Source organism: Panthera tigris, chromosome A2 (assembly GCF_018350195.1).
Source record: "Panthera tigris isolate Pti1 chromosome A2, P.tigris_Pti1_mat1.1, whole genome shotgun sequence".
In the NCBI taxonomy this organism is placed as follows: Eukaryota; Metazoa; Chordata; class Mammalia; order Carnivora; family Felidae; genus Panthera; species Panthera tigris.
Genome location: NC_056661.1, coordinates 35,046,723 through 35,066,090, shown reverse-complemented (window position 1 = coordinate 35,066,090; position 19,368 = coordinate 35,046,723). Strand labels below are relative to the sequence as shown.

Below are 19,368 nucleotides of genomic sequence, written 5' to 3'. Positions count from 1 at the left end.
AAAAACAAGAGCAACGAGAAAATGAACTGCTGAAAAATAACGGGTAAAGTTATACCATGTCGCAATGAGCATTTTTACTCAGATTCATTTGATTTTATTTAGACAAGTGAGGTGTATAAATGTAGACTTGGTCAAATGAGTCCCCGTCGGTGAAATTATTTGAAATCCTGCTAATGATGCCAAACCTGAGGGTTAAAAACTGATGCTTTGCAATTAAGAGATTTATCCATCTATATTGGTGTTCTTTTCTTTACTGTCATGACAGAACTTTCTGAGATTTGAGTTTCAATTTTGGCTAAACTAGAGGGATTTTGTTAAACTGTATTCCGTTCTATTCTATTAGTTAGCTAGTTAATTCCGTTTCCTGGGATATGAAATCATACTGACAAGCAGATACCACACTGTCACAGAAATCTTCTCCAGGTTGCTTAAAAATATAAAAGTGAATAAAATAAAAAGAAAAAGCAGACACCTAGACAGTATAGATATAAATGGCAATGGACTTAGGTGCAATATGAGAGTTGGCTTGTCCAACCTGTTAACATACTGTTAGAGATGCCAGTGTCTTGCTTACTTACCTTTCCATAGAAGATCTTAATTTTCAAAGTATATGGTTCTATTAATAACTGGCCAAATAATATTTGCATGTTAATTTTTTTTTTAATCAGAGCCTACGACAGTAAGCCTCCTTTTCCTGTTTTCATAATATTATAATGAGAGGGGAATGATTTTGGCTTGGTCTTCAGAAACTCCTTGATGCCCTTATACTGTGTGCCAAATTATGGGTGGACATACTTAGGGCACAGAGTCCATAGCTTTCATTAAATTCTCAGAAAGATCTGAGACATTCCCCCACATCATACACACACACACCGTGCACAAATACATACCCCAAGTCCAAGAAGAAATGAACACTCAGGCTGAAATAATGTGATCTTTAATTACCTTTGCCAACTGGTCTCAAGTGATCAACTACTTTCTTTTTTTTCTTTTTTCTTTTTTTTTTTTTTTTTTGATCAACTACTTTCAATGAGGGCTTTCAATGAGGGCTATCAAAGAGTCGCCCACTCTAGGACACGGGATCCATTCCATACCAGAAAGTCTTTCTGGGCTGGTAAAATGTCCACATGAACCCCTAGATGGTATTCATGTTTTGGCGATAGCCAATCTAAGGAAATGCTTGAATAGTTCTCTTTGCTTGAAACAACAGGTTCAGTGCCAAGTTTATGGCTCCTGTGCAGCCACCGTACCAGACTATAAGGTTTACATTTCCATGATCTAATTTAACCCCAGGATGTAATAGTTTTCTGACCTCGTGCCCAACTTCCTCAAATATTTAAGGAATTATTCTGAGCCTTGTGTATTTTTATAAGCTACTTTAAATTCCTGTGCAAAAAGAAATCATAAAGTTCCTTGTGAGGAAAAGTAAACCTGGGGCAGTTAGGTGACATTTTTATCGTTTTGGGCCCTGACCTTGCTTGATTTTTCCCCACAGCGCTTATAAATAACTCTGTGACAATATATTACATATCACTTTGTTTATGAGTTTTGTCTGTCACCCCAAAGAAGATAAATGCCATCAGGCAGGGACATTGCCTACCATATCCAGCACTGTATCCCCAGTGGCTAGAGCCAAGTATAATCCTAATAGGACCTCAGCGGAGGCTGAATGAACTTAGTTAATCTGAGTTTCTAGAAAAGCTTAATGAGCCACTGTTCCCTTGAGGCCAGTCAGCCAGCTCACTCCTCTCTGCTGTTTTGATTTCTTCTGATGAATACCCCAAAGTGTTCAAATAGAATCACGCATGAGTTTTGCAGTCTCCCAGGTTTAGACAGAAATCCTTTCGAGACACATGAATGTTCCCCATTTAAATAACAGTATAACTCTTACCACTTGTTTTAAGTGATCCTAAAAGGAGAAAATCATTGACTTTACACGAATTTTATAATTGGAAATCTGGGTACATTTGAGCAAAAGCTAAGGGATCCATATCTATTTTCCTGTGAGCCTCTTTTCCATAGTGGCTTGAAAGGCACTCTTATTAAACTTTTAAGAATATTCAAAACAAGCTTTCTTTTATGTTTCTCAACAAAATTAACATACTGTTTGTAGCCTTATACTGACTTCAGTTTCATGCCCCTTAAATCATCATTTATATACTCAGTGTTCAGCAAAGAACAAAATATGTGTCCCATAGAATTTGTGGTTTGTTTTAAGGACGCATGAGAGTACAACTGAGACCCATGTGATTCATAACAAATTCAATCTAGACAAGACAGCAGACCATTAAATGCAACTCCACCTCCTTCTCCTTTCCCATAAGAGACTGAAGAGTGGAAGTCATTTGCTCAAATATGAAATTCATGAAACACTTTAATTCTATGACAACCATACACCACGGACCAGAAAAATCATTTCATCTCATAAAGTTTTAGAGACCCCAGGCAAATGTAAACAGTAGACTCTATTAGACATTAAGAATTCATTACAAGTACTAAACAGCTAAACTGAAATCTACTGATTTATTTGGAATTCCATGGGATTCTGGTAGGAGATTTGTCAAATTATTTACCAAACATGAACATAAAAAAATTACTATTTATTGAATCTGAATACAATGCTTATGGGCTTATTTCTTTTACAACATGGTTTATATTAAGAGATTATGTCCATGGTAAAATAACATCTAGCGTCTACCATTAATTCACCAGTAGTGATGTTACTGGTGATCTTACTTCTAGGAGCTGATTCACTGGTGTTTAAATATTCTTCAGATCTCGTGATAAGATTTACCTTCTACCAGTGAGACCTATCTGGGTCTCAGAGACCAAGATTTGGTATTTACATAGACAGCATGGTCTTCTGTCTACCCATGTCTTTTGAGACAACTATCCACATAATTTTACCACAACTGGTTCCATGTAACTCATCTTCCAAACTTTCTGAACAGACAGTACAAGCACTGGATATCAGTCTTCCCTTAAGTGAGTGTGTTTTTGCCAAATATTTACCTCCATACACTATATAAATTTCTACATGTATATCTGTATACATATTCAGATACTGTGCATGTCTGTCCACATACCCAGATATTGTGAGCATCTGTATACATCCAGACATTATTATGTGTCGCTATATACACAGACATTGGAAGCAACTATACATGTGGCAAAATGAAAACGAAGACCGAGAATTCAGCCAGATAGTTCCACGAATAGTACAAATTATATGGTATGGGTGGGATGAACAAAGCCATCGTTACAAGAGTGTGGGTTAGCCAAAAGATCAGATGACCAAACAAATTTCAGCTCAGATAAATCTGTTTCCTGGTGGATAAGATTTCTTGGGTGATAATGGAATACAATAAAATGGTCATTCATCTAAATGAGAACACACTAAATTAAAGCAGCCTAACCAACTGTGGTTACCAATACGTGATGTTAGGGGATGCAGGAAGACTGCGATAAGGAATGGCTGGTCACAGGGGTGAAAGGGACAGCATGAGGCAATTGTATTTCTGTGGTGAAGGCTGGTTGTATCAGGGTCCTGATAAGTGGAAGAGGGAGGCAGAAGAGAGAGAGAGACAGAGATGGAGACAGAGAAAGAGAGAGTGAGAGACTTGAAGATGCTACATGATTGGCCCTCACGATAAAGGCACAAGGCCACAAGCCAAGAAATGCAGGCAGGTCTAGAAGCTGGACAGACAAGGAAATGGATTATTTTCCAAAGTACCCAGAAGCATCCCAGTCCTGCAGACACCTGGATTTTAAGTCCAGTAAGAATTCTGGTATACAGAACCTTAAGATGACAAATCTTGACTGTTTTAAACCACGAACTAAGTTTGTGGCAATTTGGTGTAACAGCAATATGAAATTAATAGACCCATTCTTACCAGGAGTAGCCTCTTCTCATGTGACTTGTCTAGAACTATCTCATTTTGTACTCATTGGATCCAGGCAAGCAGAAGAATACTTTTGGATGAATCGACTTATCTTCCATTCTTCCTTCCACGCCCTCAGTTTAGGATTGAGAGGTTTATCTGTGGAACAGTTGTGGTGGCTGGAAGGACTCAAGTAATTCATGACATTTTCTAATCAAATTTGACTGTTCAAATCATTAAGTCCGGTAGACCTCATATTACTTCAGATAATTACTTAATATAAGTTTTAAGACAGTTTAATAATAAAGGGAGAAGTTGATGTTTTCCTTTAATAAGCAATTAAATTAACTGGATTGACTTTACCCAATTTAAAAATTATTTTAATTTATTAACACTGGGTCTATCACACTGAAGATCCAGAGATTTGTTCTTATAACTTGATGATTCTGTTGAAAAATAAAAGCTAAGCTCTGGTGTCTCTAGACAGAGAAGAAGTAAAAAGTCATTTTCACAACCGTTTTCACATTCTGTCTCTCTTTGTTCCTTACATCAGTTTACATGTCCCTCAAGGAAGTATGTCTATATATTTTTGTGCATCATAATCTTGTTAACTCCTCATCCTGTTTGTTCATTCTCGCTGGAGGGAAAAGATCAAGGGTTTCCATGGGGTGTCTGCTTAGGGCTCCATAACCATGAAACTTGGGCTGCTGCCTTTCTGTGTGGTCATTTGTCACCAGTGAGAGTCTAGAGGGGACAAATGCCCTAAATTCACCTCCACCCAAGACTGACCAGGGATCATTAGTTTATAATCTCTGTGTTTTGTCATTTTTCTTTAAAAATAAACAAACAGGGGTGCCTGGGTATCTCAGTTGGTTGAGCATCTGACTCTTTTTTTTATTTAAAAAAAATTTTTTTAACGTTTATTTATTTTTGAGACAGAGAGAGACAGAGCATGAATGGGGGAGGGGCAGAGAGAGAGGGAGACACAGAATCTGAAACAGGCTCCAGGCTCTGAGCTGTCAGCACAGAGCCCGACACGGGGCTCGAACTCACGGACCACAAGATCATGACCTGAGCCAAGGGCAGATGCTTAACTGACTGAGCCACCCAGGCGCCCCAAGCCTCTGACTCTTGATACCTGCTCAGGTGGTGAGATCAAGCCCTGCATTCAGCTCCCTGCTGGAAATGGAGCCTTCTAAAGATTCTCTCTCCCTCTGCCCCTCCCCCACTCATGTCTGCATTCTCTCTCAAATAAAATAAAATAAAATAAAATAAAATAAAATAATAACATAAAGTAAAAACTAACAAACAGAACAACTAACAAGGAAAGCAGCATAACACAAGGTCAAGCCCACAAGATTTGGAATCAAACTGGGGTTTATCCGCTGGCCGCCATTCTCCCTAATGTGTGACCTTGGACAATCGACTCCATTACTTCCAGCTCCCATTTCCAAGCCTATGCAAAGGGAGAAGTAACAGTCCTTATTTTGCTTGTCTGTTATGATGATTAAATAATATGTCTTCAAAGCTTCTACATAACCCTAGTCTGTGGCAATCGCTCTATAAAATGCTTCTTGCATCTCTCAAATAACGATTTGAGTGCAAGACATGTTCTTTAATTTCTTTTGGGGTCATCTTCATTTGTTAAGAGAGTTTGACTAAATAATAACCTATTATTTCCCCTTTAGTAGTGAAATTCTTAAAGCAACAGAAATATAAACAGACAGTTGCAAAAGTGAAGAGATATTTAGGCTACAGGGTATGGAAGGACGATAATGTATTTAGATGTGTTTCTCCAACTCTTTTTTATTAATACTTGTTCCCATATTAGCTGTGAAGTTCTTTGGTGCCATGGATCAGATGGGGGTATGTTGATCTGTGAGGTTTGTTCAATCAAAATGTGTAACAAAATAAAAGCTAATATTTATTGTTTATGGCAGACACTGTTCTGAAGTGTTGTGTGTTCATTCACTCATCTGGTCCTTGAAAAACACATGTATATATACATATATATGTACACACACACATTTACACACAAATTGGGAAAGTTATATATACATATATGTGTGTGTATTCTAATATAATATCAGTATATATTATATATTTTATATATATTATACATGTTATATATATCATGTATTATAATTAATACAAGAACTGAATATATATATTATCTATTATATACGTACACATAGGGAAAGTATATATTTTACATTTACAGTAGAGAAGAAACTCAGGTAGAACTTTCCATTGTAATTATTCAGTACAATTTTACTTCGTTGTTAAGTTCTATCTTTATAGGATAAAATTTCTTTGTAACCTAACCCTCCCCCCCACCTTTATACTTTTCTTTTTTTAGAACACTTTAGACTTTTACAACGCATATGAAATTCTAATTTGAAAGTCATTTCAAATTTAGGAAGGTTTAACAAACTTTTAAATAGCATAACACGGTCCAGATTAAAGTGTAGAGTGCCAAATATAGGCAATAAACAGATGACTATGTTAATATGAGCCTTAAATACTGGCATAAAAGTCTAAATCATTTTAAAAGGGAAAACATACTAAATAAAGAATAAAATCAGGGGAATATACCCAAGAAAATTGAAAACTCTACAACAGTATTGTCCAATAAAAATATAACGTGAAGTGTGCGTGTAGGCCACATATATTATTATACATTTTCTAATAACTACCTTAAAAGAATTTTTAAAAACAGGTGGAATTACTGTCAGTAATATGTTAGTCACATTACATCCAAAATATTTTCATTTTGACATATAATCAATATTAGAAATGATTGAGATATTTTACTTTCTGTCGTAGTAAGTCTTTGAAATCTCACGTTTTTGATACTTAAAACAATTCAGACTCTCTACATTTAAAGTGCTTAACAGTGATAGGTAACTAGTGACTACCAGGTCAGACAATACAGGTTTAAGTCTATCCAAATCTGTAGCTAATATCCAAGGTGTGAGAAGAGGTTAATCTATGAAAAATCATACATGTACTTCTATTTCGAGATTCAAAAATTGTTTCAGGAAGGTATCTGTAGGTTACATAGAATTCACTGCTTAGTACAGGTGATAGGTTTGGGTTTCACAAGTACTGGGATTGCATCCAGTAGGAGAACACTAGGCAGAAACAGAAGGCCTGGAATCAAGTCTTAGCTTTGTTGAGTCACTTGAAATACATAGAACTCGTTTTTCTCATCTCTCAATTGGGACATATTACATGTTCTATTTACTTCCCTGCATCACATTTTGAGAATTAAGTGAAATAATTTAAATGAACTCGTAGAAAAGAATAGGATATAGGGGCGTGTGGGTGGCTCATTTGCTTGAGTGTCCACCTCTCGATTTTGGCTTAGGCCGTGATTCTAGGGTTGTGAGATCGAGCCCCACTTTGGGGCTTAAGATTTTCTCCCTCTCCTTCTGCCCCTCCCCCACTCATGAGTGCATGCACACACACTCTCTCTCAAAATAAATAAACTTAAAAAAAAAAGAATATGATATAAAGAATAGCGACTATGATTGTTGTTGAGATAATGTTGGTGGTAATGATGATGATGATGTCAGCATTGTTCTTTTTAAACTAAAATCTATATCAAATAATCCTTCCAGAGAAGAATAATTCTAATGAATAGAGCTTTGGCTGAATCATTCAATTATAAAATTATTAAAAGTAGAATTACCATGCAGTTACATAATGATTGAATTTGCTTAATAGTTTCCCTTCTTTTATTTATTCATAAAAATTGGATCTTTAGTTCTAAATATATATATCAAAAGATAGAGGAAGTACGCATGGAAACTTAATGGAAATGGTGATTTATATATCTATAATTTAGGATATATGAATATACATATATTCATATAAGGAGTTATATGAAATGGAAGTATAATATAGCTAAAAAAATCATTTTGACTACATTATTATAAAAAATAATTACGTCAATACTTGTGTCAATAAAACAGGTAAACTAGAGAGCTATTATATTTAATCAGGAAACGGGAAATTTTAAGAAGTAGCAGTTAATTATTGTCATTAGCCGGATTGGTAACAATTCATTTGTCCTAGATTGGTTTAATCACAAACATCAAATCCTCTCCTCAGTAAGAGTACATGATTGTATGCTAACAAGGAATTGAAGAGTTTTAGACACAATGTCAACTGCATTTACCTTCCCTTTTGGTGAGAGAAATGCCAGGCATAGATCCATGAGAGAAAAGCCTGCATTAACTTACATTTTTGTAGAAGTTTTTCTGAAACTTTGTTTCAATTAGTTACAGTAAAGCAGGCAATATTTAAACCTACTCTTTATTTACAAAGTAACAACAGTATCCTTTAAGGTTCTGTATCAAAGAATAATAAGCTGGTAAAGAATCACATGTGTAATGAAAAAATACATCCTTCATCACTGGTATCATTTAGTTAGAGGAACTGTCTTCTCAAATGATAGATTTTGTAGAACCTCAATATATAAAAGAAACTATAGCAATTTTTTATTAGCTTCAGTTAATGTCATGTTCAAATATATGTTTTCTTATTAAAGCCCATCAATAAGAAGGCAGTTTGGATCAAATAAAATATTTAAAATGGGGCGCCTGGGTGGCGCAGTCGGTTAAGCGTCCGACTTCAGCCAGGTCACGATCTCGCGGTCCGTGAGTTCGAGCCCCGCGTCGGGCTCTGGGCTGATGGCTCGGAGCCTGGAGCCTGTTTCCGATTCTGTTTCCCTCTCTCTCTGCCCCTCCCCTGTTCATGCTCTGTCTCTCTCTGTCCCAAAAATAAAAAAAAAAATTAAAAAACGTTGAAAAAAAATTAAAAAAAAAAAAAAGACATAATAGGGGCGCCTGGGTGGCTCAGTCGGTTGAGCGTCCGACTTCAGCCAGGTCACGATCTCGCGGTCCGTGAGTTCGAGCCCCGCGTCGGGCTCTGGGCTGATGGCTCGGAGCCTGGAGCCTGCTTCCGATTCTGTGTCTCCCTCTCTCTCTGCCCCTCCCCCGTTCATGCTCTGTCTCTCTCTGTCCCAAAAATAAAAAAATAAAAAATGTTGAAAAAAAAATTTAAAAAAAAAATAAAATATTTAAAATAAGATTATTGCCAATCTTGGGGTCTCATTCTCTGTGTTTGTGTCTTTATATATGAATTGCTATGAATATTAGGATAAACCATAAGATCTTCTTCATTTGACCAATTTTAATCAGCAGAAAAGAAAACATCGCATCAAGCTAATGGTTATAATTGGGCTTGTGTTTCTTTAAAATCTCCACTTGTGCTCTTTCCATTCCCTTTAATTTACAGCATCCAGAAATTTGAAATAGAAATACAGTCAAATTTGCTCCAAGGTGTAATCACTAACAATACCAAGAATTTGCTCACACATGCTATCCTGAGAGTAAGAGTCAGACCACAAAAACTGAGTGATTTATTGAAGGTTCTGACTCTCACTAAAAGAAACTCTAACAGATGTCTGTCAAACAGAAGGAAAATTTTATCACATGGAAGGGCTGAGTTGCAAGAAGGTGAATAAAAAATCACTAACAGTAAAGAATATAATAATATTGTCTAATTTGGGAGGGATTAAAACTCACACCTAAAAAATGGTAATATGTAGGTTGTAAGGGAGATGATCTGAGTAAAATGCTCTAAGTTCTTATTATTCTGCAGTGTGATAAAGATACTGGTTAACTTCAGGTGTCATTAAGAGAGGCATGTTACAATAGCTTGGATCATTACTATAAGAATAGATATATGACCTAGAAGTTCCAAAAAAATCAAGGGTTAAAATGGAACTAAGGAAACAAAATTTCATAAATCTAAAATAAGAGAAAAAAGGGGGGGGGGAGAAAGAAAAGCAAGACCTACAGAGCATAAATGACAGCAATCAACACAAATATACTAGAAATCACATGAATGTAAATGGGCTTAACTCTCTAGCAAATTCTCCAGTCTACTTATACAAAACTGCCTGTTTTTTACAACTTCAGCATCTGCCATTTATGGGAGATATATCTTTTTTTTTTTAATTTTTTTTAACGTTTATTTATTTTTGAGACAGAGAGAGACAGAGCATGAACGGGGGAGGGTCAGAGAGAGAGGGAGACACAGAATCTGAAGCAGGCCCCGGGCTCTGAGCTGTCAGCACAGAGCCCAACGCAGGGCTCGAACTCACAGACTGTGAGATCATGACCCGAGCTGAAGTCAGACGCTCAACCGACTGAGCCACCCAGGTGCCCCCGGAGATATATCTTAATATAAAGATTCAGAAGGGTTAAAAGATAAAGGACATACCGGGTAAATAGTAACTCAATGACAATGGGTATAGAAGTAATCATATCAGACAAAATAGACCTTAGGACAAAAATAATTCATTCCAATAGTAATCATTTGATGCTAACCATAATAACAATTTAATTAACTAAGAAGGTAGACAGTTCTAAACTAGTATAAACCTAAAACCATAACCTCAAAATACATAAAGTAGAAAATGACAACTACAAGATGAAAAATAAGCAAATTCACCATCAGAGAAGAAAGATGACATACCTTTTGTACAAGCAGAAAAAGACTTAGCAAAAATATAGAAAAACCAAACAACAAAATTAGCAAGCTTGATCTCATAAGCCCAATATCTACATGGTTTTCTGGAATCCCTGCCGTCCTTTACAGAAGAAGGGGTTAAACCCATAGCACAGCTTCCTCTTTCTATGAATTCAGGAGCTCATCTAGTCCTCTGCTTACAGAGGCTATAGGAGAAGTATGGAAATGATAAAGACACGGTCAGCTCTTAACACGCCTTACGTGGATACCCTTGGCTGACTTCCTTTTGAACAAAGGGGTTCATAGGCCCTAGTTCCATGACAACAAGCAAAGTCCAATGCTACATTCTATCATGCTTGAAATACAATTGCTGAAGCTATCCCAAGTGGACCGTGCTCATGCATATGACCGTGTTGTCACCACACTGTGTGCCATTCTGTTCTTAGGAGAACTGTACCAAAGAAACATCACTGCCATTTCATTGAGCCTGCACTCACCTGCCTGGTTTTAAAAGAGCAGACAAGTGCGCTTTGGAATTTTAATCCACTGACACTTTAGAATTAATCCCAAATCATTAACATGTCCTCGGGATTTCAAACATTGCATATGCACAGAAGTAGGGTGTGTAGGCCAGAGGGTGGAGGTGAGATTCCAACGTCTGGAGAAAAGGACTCGTTAACCTGGTCACCAAAGTTCAGTGTTAGGAATTTTAATGTGTTCCCAGGAATTATGAGAATGTATGTTGGTTTTTATTAATTTGTTAGGTAGCTAAAAACACAGTTATAAACAAAATCAGGATTAAATATACGAGGAACCCGGCAGCACTCAGCAGAACACAGGTAAGGCAACCAGCAGCCTATGATATGGAGAATTGCTGCGTGGATACTTAGACACAGAGGAAAAGCAAAATACGCTTACTTTGGGTACTTCTTTCTAATGAGCTAATTTCGGCCATCCTGCATTTATTCATCATGCTTGTCGCTGTGAGGTCATATCCCTGCCACCAACTATGTAATTCAAGAACAAGCACAGATAACAAACACCTGGTTGGTAACCAGTGTGAGTAAGCACTATGCATGGTAAAAGTTCCTGCCAACGTTTATTCACTGACTGTTTTATTAATTCAACTAATAGTTTTCAAGCTTCTACCAAGTGTCAGGCACCCTGCCAGACCCTGGGGATGCAGTATTGACCAAAACAGACAAGATTCCTGCTTTCACGGAGCCTACATCCTAAAGCGGGAGGTAGGCAAAGCCAGGAAAAGGAGTGAGTGAGAGTTTCAAAGGGTCAAATTCCTTCAAGAAAATAAAACAAGACTATATGTTAGATGCAGTTTTGCACCTTTAGGACTACAGATATATTGTGCCAGACAATTGTTTGCTGTGGGGGTTGGGCTGTACATCGTTTGGTAACATCCCTGGCTTGTACCCGCGAACTACCAATAGCACCTTCTCAGTTATGACAGCCATCAATGCCTCCAGACATCGCCAAGTATCTCCTAGGGGTGCAAAATCACCTCCAGCTGAGAACCAGTGCAAGAGTGACCGGAATGGAAGTGGGTTTTTGTATGGTCTGGTTTGGCTTTTTCTTGGGTGCTCAGGGAAGGCCTCTTTGAGGGCTTAAAAATGAAGAGGGGGGGAAAAAAGATGAGAAAACGATTTTGGAAGAAAGCTTTCCAGGCAGAGTTGAACAGTGAGTACTAAGACAAAAAGGTGACAATCTGGGGCGCCTGGGTGGCTCAGTCGGTTAAGCGGCCGACTTCGGCTCAGGTCATGATCTCGCGGTCCGTGAGTTCGAGCCCCGCGTCGGGGTCTGTGCTGACAGCTCAGAGCCTGGAGCCTGTTTCAGATTCTGTGTCTCCCTCTCTCTGACCCTCCCCCATTCATGCTTTGTCTCTCTCTGTCTCAAAAATAAATTTAAAAAAAAGTTAAAAAAAAAAGTTAAAAAAAAAAGGTGACAATCAACTTGGAATCCTAAAGGAACCGACAGAAGGCTTGGGCACCTAAAGCAGAGAAGCAGGAAACGGTCTCAGAGAGGCAGGCAAGAGCAGATCACAAGATCACATAGATCCTTACAGGCCAGAGTAGAGGGGTCACATTTTTTTTTCAGGGTGATGAGAAGTTTAGATGAAGGGGAGGATTTCTGATTAATTGTGAAGAAAAACATGTTTCTAGCTAGCCCTTTAAAGATGGAGAGGCCTGGATTTTTACAGGCTGAGATGAGAGAGTGTTCCAGGTATGGATAAGGGATCAGAGATGATAACATGTAGCTGGGCTGGGGCGAGGGATGAACAGAAAGGCCATTCCAGAATTGTGAGAAGTGGAGAATCTCATGTAGGAGGAAGGGATTTTTGAGGGGTATCTTCTACCAAACACTTCTGGAATAACAGCTAAGAGGAACTCTGAAGGAGAGTGTGTTCTATGCAACATATTGGCAGCAGCTGTGAGCTGTGGGACCCACCGTGTGTATGTGGACTCTGGCTCAGCCCCAAACATGCCCCTTTAGGGAGGGAGGGCCCAAAGCCAAGGGCAGGCCGGACTACCCAGCAGGAGCCAGAAACTAACAACCCAGGGACAGGTGACTACCATCACAAAGATGTCAATGTCTTGATTCTAAAGTATTCTTGCTTGGAGGTTTCGAGAGTCAACTCTTTGAGACCAAGGGAGACAAGGATAATAACTTTAGCCTTTTATTCCAACTTCCTCACTGTTGTATTATCAGTACCATGTTTTAAGTAATGGCACATGTAAGGCATCATTCTAAGTGTTGACCATCAATTTTCTCATTTAATCTTCTGAACAATCCTATCAGGTAGGTTCTCTTATTTTCATCGTTTAAGAAAAAAGGGCACCACAGCCTAGAGATACTCTGGTACTTGCCCATGGAATCTGAAGCCTAAGCAATCTGACTCAAATCGAAACTTTTAAACACTGCATAATACTCAGGTAAAGCAATCCATATGATATGCAGCTCAGACGAAGCAAATGACAAAGATGAAATCACTTGCCAAAGGTCACACCCAACTAATGTCTGTCTGAGAAATAATTAATGATAAATTTCTAGTATTTGAACACTGACTCGTTTGTTATTTTTCTAAGCACTGTGTATGAATTCTTGTTTAGTCTTCATAAAAACTATAAGAAAGGTCTTATTAGTTGTCTCATTTTATAGATGAGAAACCTTATGTCTAGAGATCTTGTCACTTGTCCAAAGTCACCCAACCAGCAAATTGTGGAAATGAGACAGCAATTTAGGTGGTCAAATGCCTGAGCCTTCACCCCTAACATTGAATCACAGAACCCAGTTCTCTTCCTGCAACAAGAGACTATTTTAGAAACTCTTACCGTCTTGGCAAAAATGACGTGTGTGATTTACAATAATGTAACATCACTGAAAAGAATTTTGCAAACAAGAACATCTGATAGCGCAGTCCCTTGGAAAGCTTTGTGCAGACATTTTAACATTTATTTATTTTTGAGACAGAGAGAGACAGAGCATGAATGGGGGAGGGGCAAAGAGAGAGGGAGACACAGAATCGGAAGCAGGCTCCAGGCTCTGAGCCATCAGCCCAGAGCCTGACGCGGGGCTCGAACTCACGGACCGTGAGATCGTGACCTGAGCCGAAGTCAGACGCTCAACCGACTGAGCCACTCAGGCGCCCCTGTGCAGATGTTTTAAAGAAAATATGTTAAATTCATTTATCAGTTCATCTCACATGATACCTTAATTTCCAAATAAGTTTATGAAAAAGGGCAATGGTGCACTGATTCTGCATTCTCTCATTAGAGTCCCAGGAGGTACTGTTCTGGAATCTGTGTGTTTGTCTGACTTCCAGGGGCTGACATAGGAATGCCAGTCTGCTGCTATCCATGCACTGCCCATTTCCCATGGCACCAGTGTGACATAAGAGAATGACCCAATCTGTTGGTGATGTAACCTGTTGAAAAGTGTATTCTCAAGCAAGAAAACTGGAGGTATTCAAAGGCATCCATGGAGCAGTGAAAGAAAAGCAATATTTGGCATCAGAACTTTGAGATTTGAGTCCAGTCGTACCATTTAAAAGCTCTGTGGCCTTGGGCAAGTCACTATAACTGCTCTGAGATTAGAGCTCTTCATTACACAGGAGGCAACCTAATCCTGACCCTGGCTACCAGACAGGTTGCAACGTAGATCAATAAGACGATTTGTGCACGGGTGGTTTATGAACTGTGGGATGCTCTGACAATAAAGGGAGACATTCATAATAGAGATGTCAAATAGCTAGTTACAAGGCTGACTGTTTACCGCACTAGGGATAGTGTGTCTCTTTTCTATTGTCAGGTCTTTTTGACAATGGCAGCGTGCCGAAACAAAGCCAGCTCAAGTCTATGTGTTCTGGAGCTAGAGGAGCGATGAGGTCAATGGGAGCAAGATATTTATCCTTGAGGCAGCCGCTCAAGACAGAAACTAAAAATTCCCAGTATTTTAAGGCACTAAGTCTAACCCGACTAGGTAAAATGTGAGTGAGATAAACCTTGCAGACCCAGGAACAACTCTCTTTTAAAATGTTCAATACCGATAATAATAATGATTACAGCCGTAGTATCTCATATATGAGTGAACTACTTGAATAATTACTATTATAATAATAATAGCATCTCACACGTCCATCAACCACTTTTGCCAACAAAATATTCTAAGACTCCTATCCTTGCAAATGATTTTTTATTCTCAGTTCTCTAACTGCATGGTGGGTGGGCATTGGTTCATCTACGTTGGGCTCAGACAGGGAGGTTGGGCTCAGACACCTAGTTCTGCCTCAGATGGCAGGCCCACTTGACCTTTCTTCTTATGGTGGGTTGGGCTCACATGTGCTTCTTCTGGAGTCCAGGCAAGGAGAAAAGCAGCTACCTATGGGTAAGGCCTGCTCATGGCAACAGAAGAAGTGCAAGAGGGCATGTGTGTGATATTTCAGGCCTCTGGTTTAATCCCTGTGGGTCCTGTTTACTAGGAACTAACTTTGTGTTCAAGCAACTGTGTTCTAAGAGCTTTATTTTACCCCGTTCTTTTACATAATCTTTACAGCAACCCTGTGAAGCCAGGCTCATTTTTATCCTCGTTTTAAAGACAAGGACATGCAGGTAAAGAGAAGTTAAGAAACTTCCCCCAAATCCTACAGCTAGTAAATGGCAGAGTCAAGATTCCAGGAGAGACAGTGGGACTCCAGGAACCGTAAAATTTGCCAGTACATTCTAATCACTGCTTAAATCCTGGCCCATCAGCACTGCAATGAAAATGGGACTAGTTTCAAAGTGTTGAATATGTCCGGGTTCCTATACCATGACACTTAAAAAATGTATGAATTTTGTTTTATTTACATCATGAAATACTTGCTTTGTACAAGGCACCTAGTAAAATGAACACATATGAACCCACCACCCAAGAATGAGAACATTATCAATATCTTTGTGTGATCCTTTCTGTATCAACTTTCCCCCTCTTCCCTGAAGGTAACCATTATCTAGAATTTTATATTTATCATTCTCTTGTTTTATAAAAAAATTATATTGATTGGATATATCAAATAGTTTTGCTTGGTTGAACCCTCAACTGTGCTATCACGTGTACCTATAGTTATTTCATGTTTTAAATTGTTGTATAATAGTGAATTTTGTGAATGTATCACAATATATATATTATCCCACCAATGAATACTGGGCTATTTCTAATGTCATTCTATTAAAAATAAGGCTTTTATGAACAATCTCACTAGTAATGTATGAAAGTTTGTATTATGTTACATTCATTTTATTTTGTTTCATTTTATTTTATTTTATTTTATTCCTTAACCTACAGTGATGTGTTAATTTTAGGTGTACAAATTAGCGATTCCACAATTCCATGCATCACCTAGTGCTCATCCCAGCGAGTTGTGCTCCTAAATATCCATCACCCATTTCACTCCCATCTGGACACCATTCATTTGTTCTCTATAATTAAGAATCTGTTTTTTGGTTTGTGCGTGCCTCTCCCTTTTTTTCCTTTGGTCATTTCCTTTTTTTCCTTAAATGCCACATAGGAGTGATATCATGGTATTTGTCTTTCTTTGACTGACTTATTTTGCTTAACATTATGCTCTCTAGTTCCATTCAGATCATTTCAAATGGCAACATAACTTTTTCATGGCTGAATAATATTCCTTTGTGTATATATACATATGTGTGTGTGTGTGTATATAAGCACACACATACACACCACATCTTCCTAATCCACTTCTTTATTGATGGACATTTGCGCTGTTCCCATAGTTTGGCTATTGTTGATAATGTTGCTATAAACATTGGGGTGTATGTATCCCTTTGAACTAGTGTTTTGTATATTTTGGGAAAATACCCAGTAGCGTTGACTGCTGCACCATTGGGTAGTTCCATTTTTAACTTTTTCAGGAAACTCCATACTGTTTTCCATAATAGCTGCACCAGTTTGTATTTCTACCAACAGTGTAAGAGAGTTCCTATTCACATCCTCTCCAACACTTTTTGTCTCTTGTGTTTTTGATTTTAGCCATTTTGACTGGTGTGAGATGATATCTCATTGTAGTTTTGATTTGTATTTCTCTGATGATGAGTGATGTTGAGCATCTTTTCATGTGTATCGGCCATCTGGATGTGTTTTTGGAGAACTGCCTCTTCATGTCTTCTGCCCATTTTACAATTGGATTATTTGTTTTCTTCAAGTTGAGTTTTATCAGCTCTTTATACACTTTGGATACTAATCCTTTATCAGATATGTTAGGTACAAATATCTTCTCCCATTCAGTGGTTGCCTTTTAATTTTCTTGATTATACCTTCACTATGCAGAAGCTTTTTATTTTGATGTAGTCCCAAATGTTTATTTTTGCTTTTATTTTCCTTGTCTTATGAGATGTATCTAGAAAAAGGTTTTTGGCTTTCAGCTTTGAGGAGGCAACGGTGCAACAGTCTTTGATCATCCCAAATCTGGATTCATCTGACACCAACCGCTGGCACCAACTACCTCCCACACGCCTCCTAAGCTCGACCCCAACTAGATCAAAGTCATATACCTGAGGTGCACCGGTGGCAAACTCAGTGCCACGTCTGCTCTGGCCCTGAAGATTGGCCACTGGGTCTGTCTCCAAAAAATGTTGGTGATGACATTGCCAAGGCAACAGGTGACTGGAAAGGTCTGGGAATTACAGTGAACCCGACCATTCATAACCAGACAGGCCCAGATTGAAGTGGTACCTTCTGCCTCTGCCCTGATTATCAAAGCCCTCAAGGAGCTGCCAAGAGACAGAAAGAAGCAGAAAAACATTAAACACAGTGGAAGTATCATTTTTGATGAGACTGTCAACATTGCCCAACAGATGCGGGATCAACCTTTAGGCAGGGAACCCTCTGGAACCATTATAGAGATTCTGGGGACCGCCTAGTCCATGGGCTACAATGTTGATGGCGGCCACCCTCATGACATCATAGATGACATCAATAATGGTGCAGTGGAATGTCCACCTAGTTAAGAACGACAAAAGGAAAATATTTTAATAAAGGATCATTTGACAACCAACCAAAAAAAAAAAAAAAAAAAGGAAGGAAGGAAGAAAGAAAGAAGGAAGGAAAAAAGAAAAATGTTGCTACAGGCTATGTCAGCAACATTACTGACTGTACTCTCTTCCAAGATGTTTATGGTTTCAGGTTTCACGTTTAGGCCTTTAATCCACATCGTGGTTATAATCTTGAGATTATAATCTTGAGATTATTTTTGCGTAGGGTGTAAGAAAGTAGTCCAGTTTCGTTCTTTTGCATATTTCTGTCCAGTTTTTCCAACACCATTTGTTGAAGGGACTGTTCTTTTCCTCTTGGATATCCTTTCCTGCTTTGTGGAAGACTCCTGACTATATAATTGTGTATTTTTTCTGGTTTTTTAATTCTGATCCATTGATATATGTGTCTATTTTTGTGCCAGTACCATACTGTTTTGCTTACTATAGTTTTGCAATATAACTTGAAGTCTGGGAGTGTGATGCCTCCAGCTTTTCTTTTCTTTTTCAAGATTGGTCTAATTGGGTCTTTGCAGTTCCATACAAATTTTATAATTGTTGGTTGTAGTCAAGTGAAAAATGCTGTTGGTGTTCTAACAGGGATTGCATGAAATCTGTAGATTGCTTTGGAAAGTACAGCCATTTTAACAATATTTATTCTTCCAATCCAGGAGCATGAAATGTCTTTACATTTCTTTGTGTTATCTTCAATTTCTTTTATCAATGTTTTAAAGTTTTCAGAGTACAGGTCTTTCACCTCTTTGGTTAAGTTTATTCCTAGGTATCTCATATTATGCTACATTCTTAGGAATATTTGGTATTGTCAGATATCATCATAAGTAAAATAATATTTTATTATGATGTTAATTTGAATTTCTCTGCTTAATAACAAGGTTTGGCACATTTCCATTAGGCAATCTACTATATATGTTTTACCTTTTGTGAACTGCATATCATGAACCTAGTCAATTTTCCTATTGAGTTATTTATCTTTCTTATTGATTCCTATCAGCTCTTTATATATTATATATAGTGTAATTATATAAAGTCCATTATTTATATTACTAACACCTTCTCTCAGTTTTTGTGTTGTCTCTTCATTCTCTTTACAGTGAATAGTCAAAAGACTTATCAGTCTTTTCCTTCATAGTTGTACTGAGTTGAATAGTGCCCCCCAAATTCATGTCTACTAAGAACCTGTGAATGTGACTTTATAGATAGGGTCTTTCTGGATATAATCAAATTAAGATGAGGTCACACTGGATTAGGATGGGCCCTAAACAAATCACTGGTTTTCTTATAAGACGAACAATTAGACACAGAGAGAGAGGAGACACAGGGAAGAAGACTGCATGACAACAGAGGTAGACACTGGAATGCTGCCATGGAAAGCCAAGGAACAT

The 19,368-nt window shown here is 38.0% G+C and overlaps 1 pseudogene; it reads left to right on the top strand.

The window, feature by feature from the left end:
• The first annotated feature begins 3,164 nt into the window (after window positions 1-3,164).
• LOC107180993 lies at window positions 3,165-17,944 on the top strand (annotated as a pseudogene).
• The last annotated feature ends 1,424 nt before the right edge of the window (window positions 17,945-19,368 follow it).